The sequence below is a fragment of the Myotis brandtii genome, unplaced genomic scaffold (genome assembly GCF_000412655.1).
Source record: "Myotis brandtii unplaced genomic scaffold, ASM41265v1 scaffold963, whole genome shotgun sequence".
In the NCBI taxonomy this organism is placed as follows: domain Eukaryota; kingdom Metazoa; phylum Chordata; class Mammalia; order Chiroptera; family Vespertilionidae; genus Myotis; species Myotis brandtii.
In genome coordinates, this window is record NW_005371986.1 from 95,594 (window position 1) to 106,484 (window position 10,891).

Below are 10,891 nucleotides of genomic sequence, written 5' to 3' on the forward strand. Positions count from 1 at the left end.
CGTAACATGTTCTCAAAAAATTAGTGTTGGCATGCAGAAGAATTTTGAGTCAGAGATTTTGCTGGTTTTGGCACGCACTCACAAAAAGGTTGCCCACCCCTGCTCTAGCCTATGGAAGTAATGTGAAAGATAAAAAATAAATGAGCAAAAGAAGGTCATTAAATAATTACTGCAGTTGGAGAATATTAGAGACAGCCAATAGGTCCCACAATAGGGGAATGGTTAAGTAACTGTTGATAAATCCATATAATGAAATGCTACGTAACCATTATAAATGACAAAATTATGTGAGAAGACATTGGGGGCATTTGGTTAATGTATATTCCCTAGGGTACCAATAACTATGGTAAATCAGTGCCATTACATCAATAATGTCTCTTGAACTACAAATACCCAGTTCCATATTCTAAGTCCTCCTAAATAAGGACCCAATCTACCTTTCCAATTTGCCTCCTTCAACCCTAGTCTGTCTGTCTGTCTAAGGACTAAGGGCTAATTCTCCTTTAGGGCCTATATCTCCCCTAAAGGAGATTTAGTATTTCCCCCGGATCCTCATAGTCCTTTGTTTCTCCTTTAAGATACCGTTCTTGTGCTGTCTTATAGATGGCTGTTAATTTACCTGTCCTACAACATTCCAGCATTAAAACCCCTTAAGACTGTGGAATAAACAGTCATCTTTTTACTGTCTATGCAACTATAGTAGGAGCTTAATACACATGTGTTGACTTGGAGTGAATCACTGTGTTCTACCACAAAGTAATGCAACATGTAACATCTTATTTTTGACCATTTCTCTGCAGGCAGTTGGTGGGCGAATCCTAAGTCCTCCTAAATAAACACCCAATCTACCTTTCCAATTTTCCTCCTTCAACCCTAGTCTGTCTGTCTAAGGACTAAGGGCTAATTCTCCTTTAGGGCTGAAAAGAGACACGCTGAAATCATGCATGGTCTCATTAACTACAAGCTCAGCTCTATGTTCTTGTCACCTAGTCTGGTATTAATAAGTTGAAATACACTGAGCCAGCATGCTCCATGGAAGAGCCTTTTCTTGTACAAAAGTCCAATTACATTCATCAAAAGTTTTCTAACACTTGGGGTGCTATGGAATTTGAACTCAGAGATCCATGAGAGTCAAATTATAGGAATGTCTTATTTAAGCTAACAAGGTAAACAGATTTTAAGCTCATGCCAAGCAGTGTGAGTTGGAAAGAAAAGAAAACTTCACACCTAATTGAACAGAGTTGTTCAGAGGTAGGTCACATCATATGCCCATGACTTCAAACTTAGCATCTAAGCCATGCATGCTCCACACTGGATATTGTTCTGTAAAGCATATCCCCTTTGAGAAGTTTTTAAACTTTTCACTTGATCAAAAATTACCTAATAATTCTACCAGAGTTACTGGTTATTTGGCATCTGCACATAGTTTTCCTCTACTTGGGACAAAGGCTGACAAATGTCTAAATAACTCATTCATGTTTTCACTCCACCAAGGGAAACTTAACTTTACAAAGGCAAAGGGCTCTGTTCTTTTCACTGCTGCTAGGGAAGCTAAAATGTTTAAGGAATGGATGGAGAAAAAGAAGGAAATCTCTTTTATCACCTAAATTCTGGAATTTGGGTATTGAAGTCACAAAGACCTAGATTGGAGTATTCTCTCTACCATTTACTGTTGTGTGACTTTGTGCAAGTTGCTTACTTAATCTCTTTCTGCCTCAGATTTTTCATCTCTAAACTCGAACTTATAAAAAACTTTAGAGGATTAGCAGATAAAAAGATTATAACATCTATTATGATGCTTAAATTAATATATAACTAGTGTATAATCACTTCCACTTAACAAATGACTAAATCAGTCACATTATTCCTGGGGATTTAGAGATAGTTACAGTAAAATATTTTTACAGTTAAAAGATATGAATAGCCCTGGCTGGTTTGGCTCAGTGGATAGAGCATCAGCTTGTGGACTGAGGGGTCCCGAGTTTGATTCCGGTAAAGGGCACATGCCTGAGTTGCAGGTTCGATCCCCAGTAGGGGGCGTGCAAGAGACAGCCGATCAGTAATTCTCTCTCACCATTGATGTTTCCATCTCTCTTTCTCCCTCTCCCTTCTTCTCTAAAATCAATAAAAATATATTTTTAAAAAAGATATGAACAAAAATTAGACATTGTTATCTTTTTGTGGCTCTTTTGAGGATAAGTTGTGTTGCTTTGGGCTTCAGGAAGGTATGATCTCTTTATGTCTGAATAGTTTTTACTGTGGCAGCAACTCCAATAATATTTTTGAAATCTCTCCCTCCCTCCTTCCCTCTCTCACTCCCTCTCTAGTTCTCTCCCTTCTTTCCTCTCTCCTCCCTCGCTCTGAAAAGACCTACGGTCATTTTTAATATACAAACGAATAATACTTATTTCAATAAAACTCTGCTTAATCTATTTGGCAACAGAATTTTGATCTGGTCTCAACATAAACCTATAAAGCTTTAGTGCAGAGCTTCAGGAAAACACTATAAGGATAAATAAAAATAATCTCTAATCTACAGTTAAGACTTTCACATCATTTTCATCCAATTTGCAATAATGTAAAATTGTCTTAATTTCCAAATACACGGGGATTTTTCCAGATATCTTTCTATTATTGTTTTCTGAATTGAATCTAGTATGTCAAAAAATATAGTTTACATTTATTGAAACATTTTATGGCTCACAATATGGTCTATCATGGTTACTGTTTCATGTAAACTCAAAAAAAATTATATTCTGTTTTTGTGGATTGGACTATTATATAAATACTAGAGGCCCGGTGCACAACATTCGTGCATGGGTAGGGTCCCTAGGCCTGGCCAGCGATCAGGGCCAATCTGTGGGGAAACCGGCAGGGTGATGGGGGGGGGGGCACTTGCAGCTGCCTTGGATGGCCTGGCGCCACCCACTCACCGGCCCTGCCCCCCACCACCCCTGCAGGTCGAGGCCTGTGGGCTGGGGGCAGCTCCTGCATTGAGCATCTGCCCCCAGGTGGTCAGTGCACATTCTGCTGGTTGTTCCACAGTTTGGTGGATTTGCATATTAGGGTTTTATATAGATAGATTAACTAGGTCAACTTGGTTGACTTTGTTGTTGAAATTTTCTATATTCTTTCTGGATTTCTGCCTATTTGTTCTATCAACCACCAAGAGAGAAGCATTGAAATTACCAACTATAATTTTGGATTTGTCTGTCTCCTTTTTCAGTTCTATCAGTTTTTGCTTCATGTATTTTAAAACTCTGTTATTAGGTACATCACAATTTGGATTATTATGTTCTCTTAATGAACTGATCTCTTTATTTTAAAATGTCCCTCTTTATCTCTGCTAATATACCTTAGTCTGAAGTCAACTTGTCTCATATTATATACTCATGCTTTTTTTATTAGTGTTTGCATGATATATCTTGTTGTATCCTTTTACTTTTAACCTATACATGTCTTTTACATTGAAAGTGAGTTTCTTGTATATGGCATATATTTGGATCTTGTTTTTTTCTCCAAGCTGAAAATCTTTGCTATGTATTGAAGTGGTTAAACTATTATTTTAATGTGATTATCAAGATAGCTTGGTTTACATTTACCATTTTGCTATTTGTTTTCTAATTGCCCATATATTCTTTTTGCTTTTTTCCTTCTTTTGGATTGATTTTTAAAGTTATTACATTTTAGCTCCATTACTGATTTATTAGCTATACTGCTTTGTTTTATCTTTACAGTAGTTTCTCTAGGTTTTAAAAACATATATCTTTGCCGAAACCGGTTTGGCTCAGTGGATAGAGCGTCGGCCTGTGGACTGAAAGGTCCCAGGTTCGATTCCGGTCAAGGGCATGTACCTGGGTTACGGGCACATCCCCAGTAGGAGATGTGCAGGAGGCAGCTGATCGATGTTTCTCTCTCATCGATGTTTCTAACTCTCTATCTCTCTCCCTTCCTCTCTGTAAAAAATCAATAAAATATATATATAAAAAAACATATATCTTTATTTCACATATTACAGTTTACTTTCAAATAATATTATATACCACATATAGTGTAAGGATATTGCAACACTATATTTCCAGTTCCTTTAATATGTCTTGTATCTCAGGTATGGTGGCAAATAATTCTCTTGGTTTTTATCTCAAAAAGTATTTGCCTTCACATTTGAAATATATTTTCACTGGGTATAGAATTCTAAGTTGACATTTTTTTCTAGTGCTGTAAAGATGTTACTCCACTGGCTTGCATTGTTTCTGAAGAGAAGACTGCTGTCGTTCTTAATTTTATTCCTCTGTGCATATGTGTCTTCTTTTTCTCTGACTACTTTTAGGATTTTCTATCATTATTTTTCAGTGATTTAATTATGATATGCCTTTGTGTGATTTTCTTCTTGTATCTTCTACTAGTTCCTTGAGTTTACTGAATCTGTAGTTTTATAATTTTCCTCAAATTTGTAAAAGTTTTAGACCTTATTTTTTTCATCTTCTTCTAGGACTCAAAAATAAACATGTGAAACCTCTCAATATTATTACACAGGCCACTGATGCTATGTCTTCAAGTTCATTGACATTTTCTTCTGCAATGTCTTATCTAATCTTAATCCTATCCAATATAGTTATCACTTCAGGTATTATATTTTTATCTTCTAGAAGTTAAATTTGTTCCTTTTGACATCTTTAATTCCTTTTTTCATCATTTCATTGCTTCTTCTACTGCATGAAGTTTATGGCATATGCTAATGTGTTTTAACCTCCTTGTCTGCTAATTCTATCATTTGTGTCATTTTGGGATCTGGTTTCTTGATTATTTTTGCTACTACTTATGGGTCCTATTTTCCTACTCCTTTGTTTATTAGCTTTTAATTAGATTCTGAATATTGTAAGCTTTATTTTACTGGATATTAGATTTGTTAAGTCCTTTGTATATGGTAGGGCTTTGTTTTAGGATTTAGTTAAGCTTCCTGGAATCTGTTTGGATCTGTTGGTGCTGGCTTTTAAGCATTGTTAGAATGAATAGAATAGACTTCATAGTCTAGGACAGTGGTCGGCAAACCGTGGCTCACGAGCCACATGCAGCTCTTTGGCCCCTTGAGTGTGGCTCTTCCACAAAATACCGACTTCTGCGCATGGGCCACGAAGTTTCAATTGCACTGTATGTGCGCACCTGCATGTGGTATTTTGTGGAAGAGCCACACTCAAGGGGCCAAAGAGCCACATGTGGCTTGTGAGCCGTGGTTTGCCGACCATGGGTCTAGGACAATGTCATCCCACTGCCAAGGGAATATCCTTGTAAGGACTCTCCTCAATGCTGTCTATATTAGGACATTTTTGTACTTTGGGGTGGTGAAAATAAAAAAATTTCCAGCCCTGGGGATAGTTGGCCTGCTCTTTGCAGGGTATTCTTTTCCAGTCTTGGCTAATTCATAGATCACAAATTAGCTACTGACTTTGGCAGTTCCTTCTACAGATCTCTCCCCCACCTCACCCCTCTCTCTTTCTCTTCTCTCCTTTCCTCTCCAGTATTTGGCCTTAAATATCTAGTTACATCTTTGAACTCCAATCTCTGATTTATTCAATGAGACCACTGTTCTGTTTGTATTTTTACTCTTCCTTGTACTATAGCCTAAAAGCTTTCTCCACAGAGTAAGCTGGAGCAATTCTAGGGCTCATATTTATTTCCCTTTTTTCAAGGATTATTATCCTATGCTACCTGCTTCCCAGTGTCAGTAAACTATTGTTTCATATGTTTTATTCCATTTTCTAGTTGTTTAATGGGCGGGGATGATGATCATCTATCATAGCTGGAAGTAGAAGTTCTCTCAACATTAATGATCTAAAGTAGGAGTTTGCAAACGACAGCCTATAGGTCAAATCCAGTCCACTGCCTGTTTTTATAAATAAAGTTTTATTGGAACACAATTGTACCCATTGATTTATGTATTGTATATAAAACTTTAATGCTATAATAGTAGTTGTGACAAAAAATGGCTTTGCCAGTGACTTTTACATTTATTACATAAATGTATGTTTTATTTATTTACTTTTCCACAAATTATTTATTTAACAACTGTCACTCTAAAAAATGTAAGGCTGCAATTAAAATTCTGATTACCTTTTTGTGTTAAAAATATACCAAAATAGTTAATTAGTAAGGAAGACATTTTAAATTCAACCAAAGGAGGGCAGTATAACATCAATTAGCTAGAGCTGGTAACAACTTGTACTGCTGGCAAGAGAAATAGAAAAGTTCATGGCATCTAGTGATCTAATAATGTGTGGTCAGCAACACATTATTGTTTTGACCAGATGAATTGTTCCCATAATGCCTAAGATTACTAATCACTCTACCTTCTATTATGCTACTTGCTGGTTAGTGTTTTTGAATAGTTTCCTTTTTGCCTTGAGTACTGTAATGGACATGTGTTGCTTTCTGACCATCCACTATTACTGGCCCCTCTCTCTTCTGGGGGTGCTGAGGAAACATACACTGACTTCTCTGCCTACTCTTGGGTCTTGTGCTTCTGGCTAGACTCCTCAGAGTAATACATTTAGCTCTGGTCCAAGCCACTCAGTGCTCACCTGGTTCTGGCCTCAGTGATGATTCAGGTATGGTCATTTCTCCAATGAATTTATGCTCTACCCGCATTTTCTGAGCAAAATCTTGCAATATTTAAATATATTAATTTATCATAAAATGCTGGAGTTGGGAGTGATTTTTAATGGTATTTAATCTCTTCTTGTGCTTTTCTTCCTGAAAAATTTAGTTCTAAAGCCAACAGGTAGACAGAAAACAGTAAGCATTGTGCGGGGAGAAGCAGGGACCCACAACAGTTCAAAGAGTTCAGGGAGAATTAAGCAACATCTGTAAGAAGAGAATCTGGTATGGGATGTTGGAGCCTGGGAAGAGTGAGTAGAGTATGTTGGGGGGAGTTAAGGGGGCAGGTGGGCGCTGAGCAGCTGCTATGAAGAGTCATGGCCTGAGTTGAGTAAGAAGAGCAAAGTTTCCTGTAGACAAAGTTTCAAAGTCCTGCCCTTTAAAATACTTGAAATGTTTATTATCTATATATATAAAAGCCCAGTGACCACTACAGTGGAACAACCTGAATGACCTGTGGCTATGCACTGCAGCAGCCAACCAGCCTGATCCACCCCATCGCTGCCCCCCAACCTCCCGCAGCCCCTCCCCCTGGAGACTCCCCCACCTGCTGATCTCAAAAACAAGGGAGCACCCCACTGAGCTGTCCACACCCCTTCTGAGGAAATACGCCCACCAGGTATACAGAAGGTATACAGTGTTTCAGAAAACTGGAGAAGAACCAAGCAACGCTTAGAGCAACGGTTCTCAACCTGTAGATCGCGACCCCTTTGGAGGTCGAATGACCCTTTCACAGGGGTCGCCTAAGACCATTGGAAAACACATATATAATTACATATTGTTTTTGTGATTAATCACTATGCTTTAATTATGTTCAATTTGTAACAATGAAAATACATCCTGCATATCAGATATTTACATTACGATTCATAACAGTAGCAAAATTACAGTTATGAAGTAGCAACGAAAATAATTTTATGGTTGGGGGTCACCACAACATGAGGAACTGTATTAAAGGGTCACGGCATTAGGAAGGTTGAGAACCACTGGCTTAAAGGGATGGAGTTACATTTATTATTATTGTTATGCATGGGCCCAGAGAAAAATGTCTCTAGAATTCTGGGTGAAGTCACACAGGAAGTTTCCTATATTTATACCATTTTACCCTCTTTGTCTCCAAAATATGGGGTTCTGTTCCAGTCCCCTTTGCAAGTTCTTAAAGAGCTCCTATGTGATGGGGCTTTGAGACTTCAACCAAAGGCTTGGCCTGGTGCCAGCACTGATAACTTCATCTGGGGAAGGTTTAATGGCCTCTCAGAAATGGGAGTAGTCTTATTTTCCTTATTATTTAAGCCAGCAAGCATTTACAGAAGCCAAAATGCAGGGTTAAAATTTCAAACAGCAGTTTTTATATAAGATGGATGCTTCAACAGAAGGCACTCAGCGAGGTGTGTGTGTAAATTTTTAAAAAATTCAGTAAACCCATTTTTTAGTTTCCTTCCTACATATTAACATCACCTATGCTGTTCTTTCTTCTTATCTTCATAGTTTAATTTAGGCCAAGAATAGTAAAAATGTAGGGGGAAAAGACCACCACTCCATATTATGAGTATTGCATGATGCTTAACCTATGGCCTCTAAAGTGTGACAGATTAGATTAAAACCCTAATGTTACCATTTGTTTGCTGTGTGGTCTTGGGCAAACTATCAACGTCTCTGTGTCCTCGTTGCATTAATATAAAGTCAAGGGTAATAATGGTATCTCATGGAGCTGATGAGAGATCTAATTGAGATAATCCAGTTAATGTGCTTATCACAGTGTATGGCACATGGTCCAAGCTCACTAAATGATTTTATTATGTTATCTGTGTTAGGCATGCCAGCATTCACAGATTACAGCACTCTTGCCCACTGATCGATCCCTGGGTAAGTATTTTCAACACAGACCTCCAATCAGACCTCTATTAATCAATCACAGCTGGAAATGTACTGGCTTTTCAGTAAACTTCCATGAAGCCAAAGAAGGGACAAAGTGGTGCACTTTCTAGAAGCACTTACGCAACATGAACTGGCCCTCATGATATTGATTCATTCAACTCATTTTTATTGATTGCTCATTATCTTCCTATCACTGCTTTAGACCTATTCACCGAGCCAGAGATAAACATGTCTGGAATGGGTTTTAACTGGATTAGGGGGGTGGAAAGAGATTTATAGTAAAATATAAGCAAGTGATATAGCATAATATAAAAGGAGATCAGAATAAGACCATCGGGGAGCATCTTTCCTCACTATTTATTGACCCCTGGCTGTAGAACGTCCATGTACAGAGAGATGCTGGAAGCCAATTCCAGCATGGCAGCAGGGCTGAGTCTGGGAATGGCTGATGGCATTTCCCCAAACCTGAATAGGATACATTAAATTGATTGTTTGCTGCCAGACAGCTCAGGGCATCTTAATCTACATGTTATTGCCTCCTACTGGCCAAACACCTGAACAGCCATAGGCTAATTCCCCCATTCTGACAATGAACTCTGTATAAGAAACCCTGACCCTTTGAAGTGTTATCTCTGCCTCGCCTCAGGACAAATTGTGTTAATAAAAAACATGGGGTCCTGAGATGAGGAGATCTTAGTTGCCTTTAAACTAGGCTCCTCTGACCCCCAAATGCCTTTCAAAATTATATTTTGTCTCTGGACTCCTATTTAATCTACGCACAGCCTTCTCCAGATTCCAGAACCCTTCTAGATGCCGGATCAAGACCCACCGGCATTAAATGTTGCCCAACGTCCGGCATTAGAGAGAGAAGAGCAAACAGCCTAGGACAGGGGTGGGCAACCTTTTTGTGTGTGCCAAAACCAGCAAAATCTCTGACTCAAAATTCTTCTGCATGCCAACCCTAATTTTTTGAGAACATGTTACGCCTACTTGATATCTCTTAAGGTGTATGTATGTGAAGAACCTTGAAGAAATAATAAAATTCATTCGAGCGACAAAAACACAGTATATGATGATGAACAATACATTTATTTTGTAATGTATACATGTACACTGATAGTCCGACAGAAAACTTTATGACTCCGTTTGATATTATCAGTGGGACTTTTGCTGCTGCATCACTGATGACAGAGATTTTACATCAGGTTTATATTTCGTGACCTTCAGAGATATGCACGAGCTACTACTTTCATCCGTCAGGCTACTTCTATTATGAGACTTAACAAAATTCATCACTGAGAACAAAGATTCACAAGCATATGTGGATGAAACCAAAGCACTGGTCGGATTTGGGAAGGCAGGGAGAGTTAAGGCAGAGGCATAGAAATTGCTCTTCCCCTCTCTCGTCAATCCATGTCTATGGTCTTTAAGATAACTTGTTATGTAAAATTATTTATTTATCTAAGATGCACCTACACTGAATTTATCTGAAAAATAAAAAAGTCGATATTAAGAAAAAAATTGCAAATGGAAGATTATGAGAGGGTTTCGCGTGCCAGCAAGTTACTGGCGTGCCATGTTTGGCACGCGTGCCAGGGGTTGCCCACCTCTGGCCTAGGATCCATCCCCGAGGAGCAGCAGAATTTAGGAAATGAGTAGAAGAGAAAACCACCACGGGGAACAAAGAGTGTCTTTAGATCAGTAAAAGGAAAACCAGTTTTCGGGAAAGAAGGAGAGTCTAACAGTGTCCAGTGCTTTTACGTGAATAAGCTAAATGGGCCAGATGATGTGAGTGAACACTTTTCTCCCAGAATAGTACACAAAGTCTTAATGGATACTATGCTTTTGACCTAAAAAAGTGAGCAAGAATTCTAGATGGAAATCATTATGGAAACGATCTGCCAAAATATATATTTTATGAAATGTGCCCGTCAACTTCACATTGTAATGAATGCTGTCTGTTACCCTGGAACAAAATGATGCATTGGAAAGAGTCTGTTTTACCCTGAGATAGTACTGGCTGTGAAACCCAGCATACTAGCTATACAGTACTTGGGGAGTTAACCTTAGTAAGTGTCCATGTTTTGTACAGGCATGTTAATAATAACCTTGCAGACTAGTCATGAGGATTCAATAAGGCAACACAGGTAAATTGCCTAGTATTAGTAATTAATATTTGTGTCCTGCTATTTTGGAGTCTCTTTTCTCCTCCAATTCATATTTATTTTATTTGATATTATGAAATCCTCCTCAGATGGGAACTAAACTAAGATTCCATACTAGGGGCCTTAATCAGGTCTTAACAGATTAAGATCACCCAAAGTCAACTCTCAGTGTAGCTTTGTCACCTCTTCCTTCC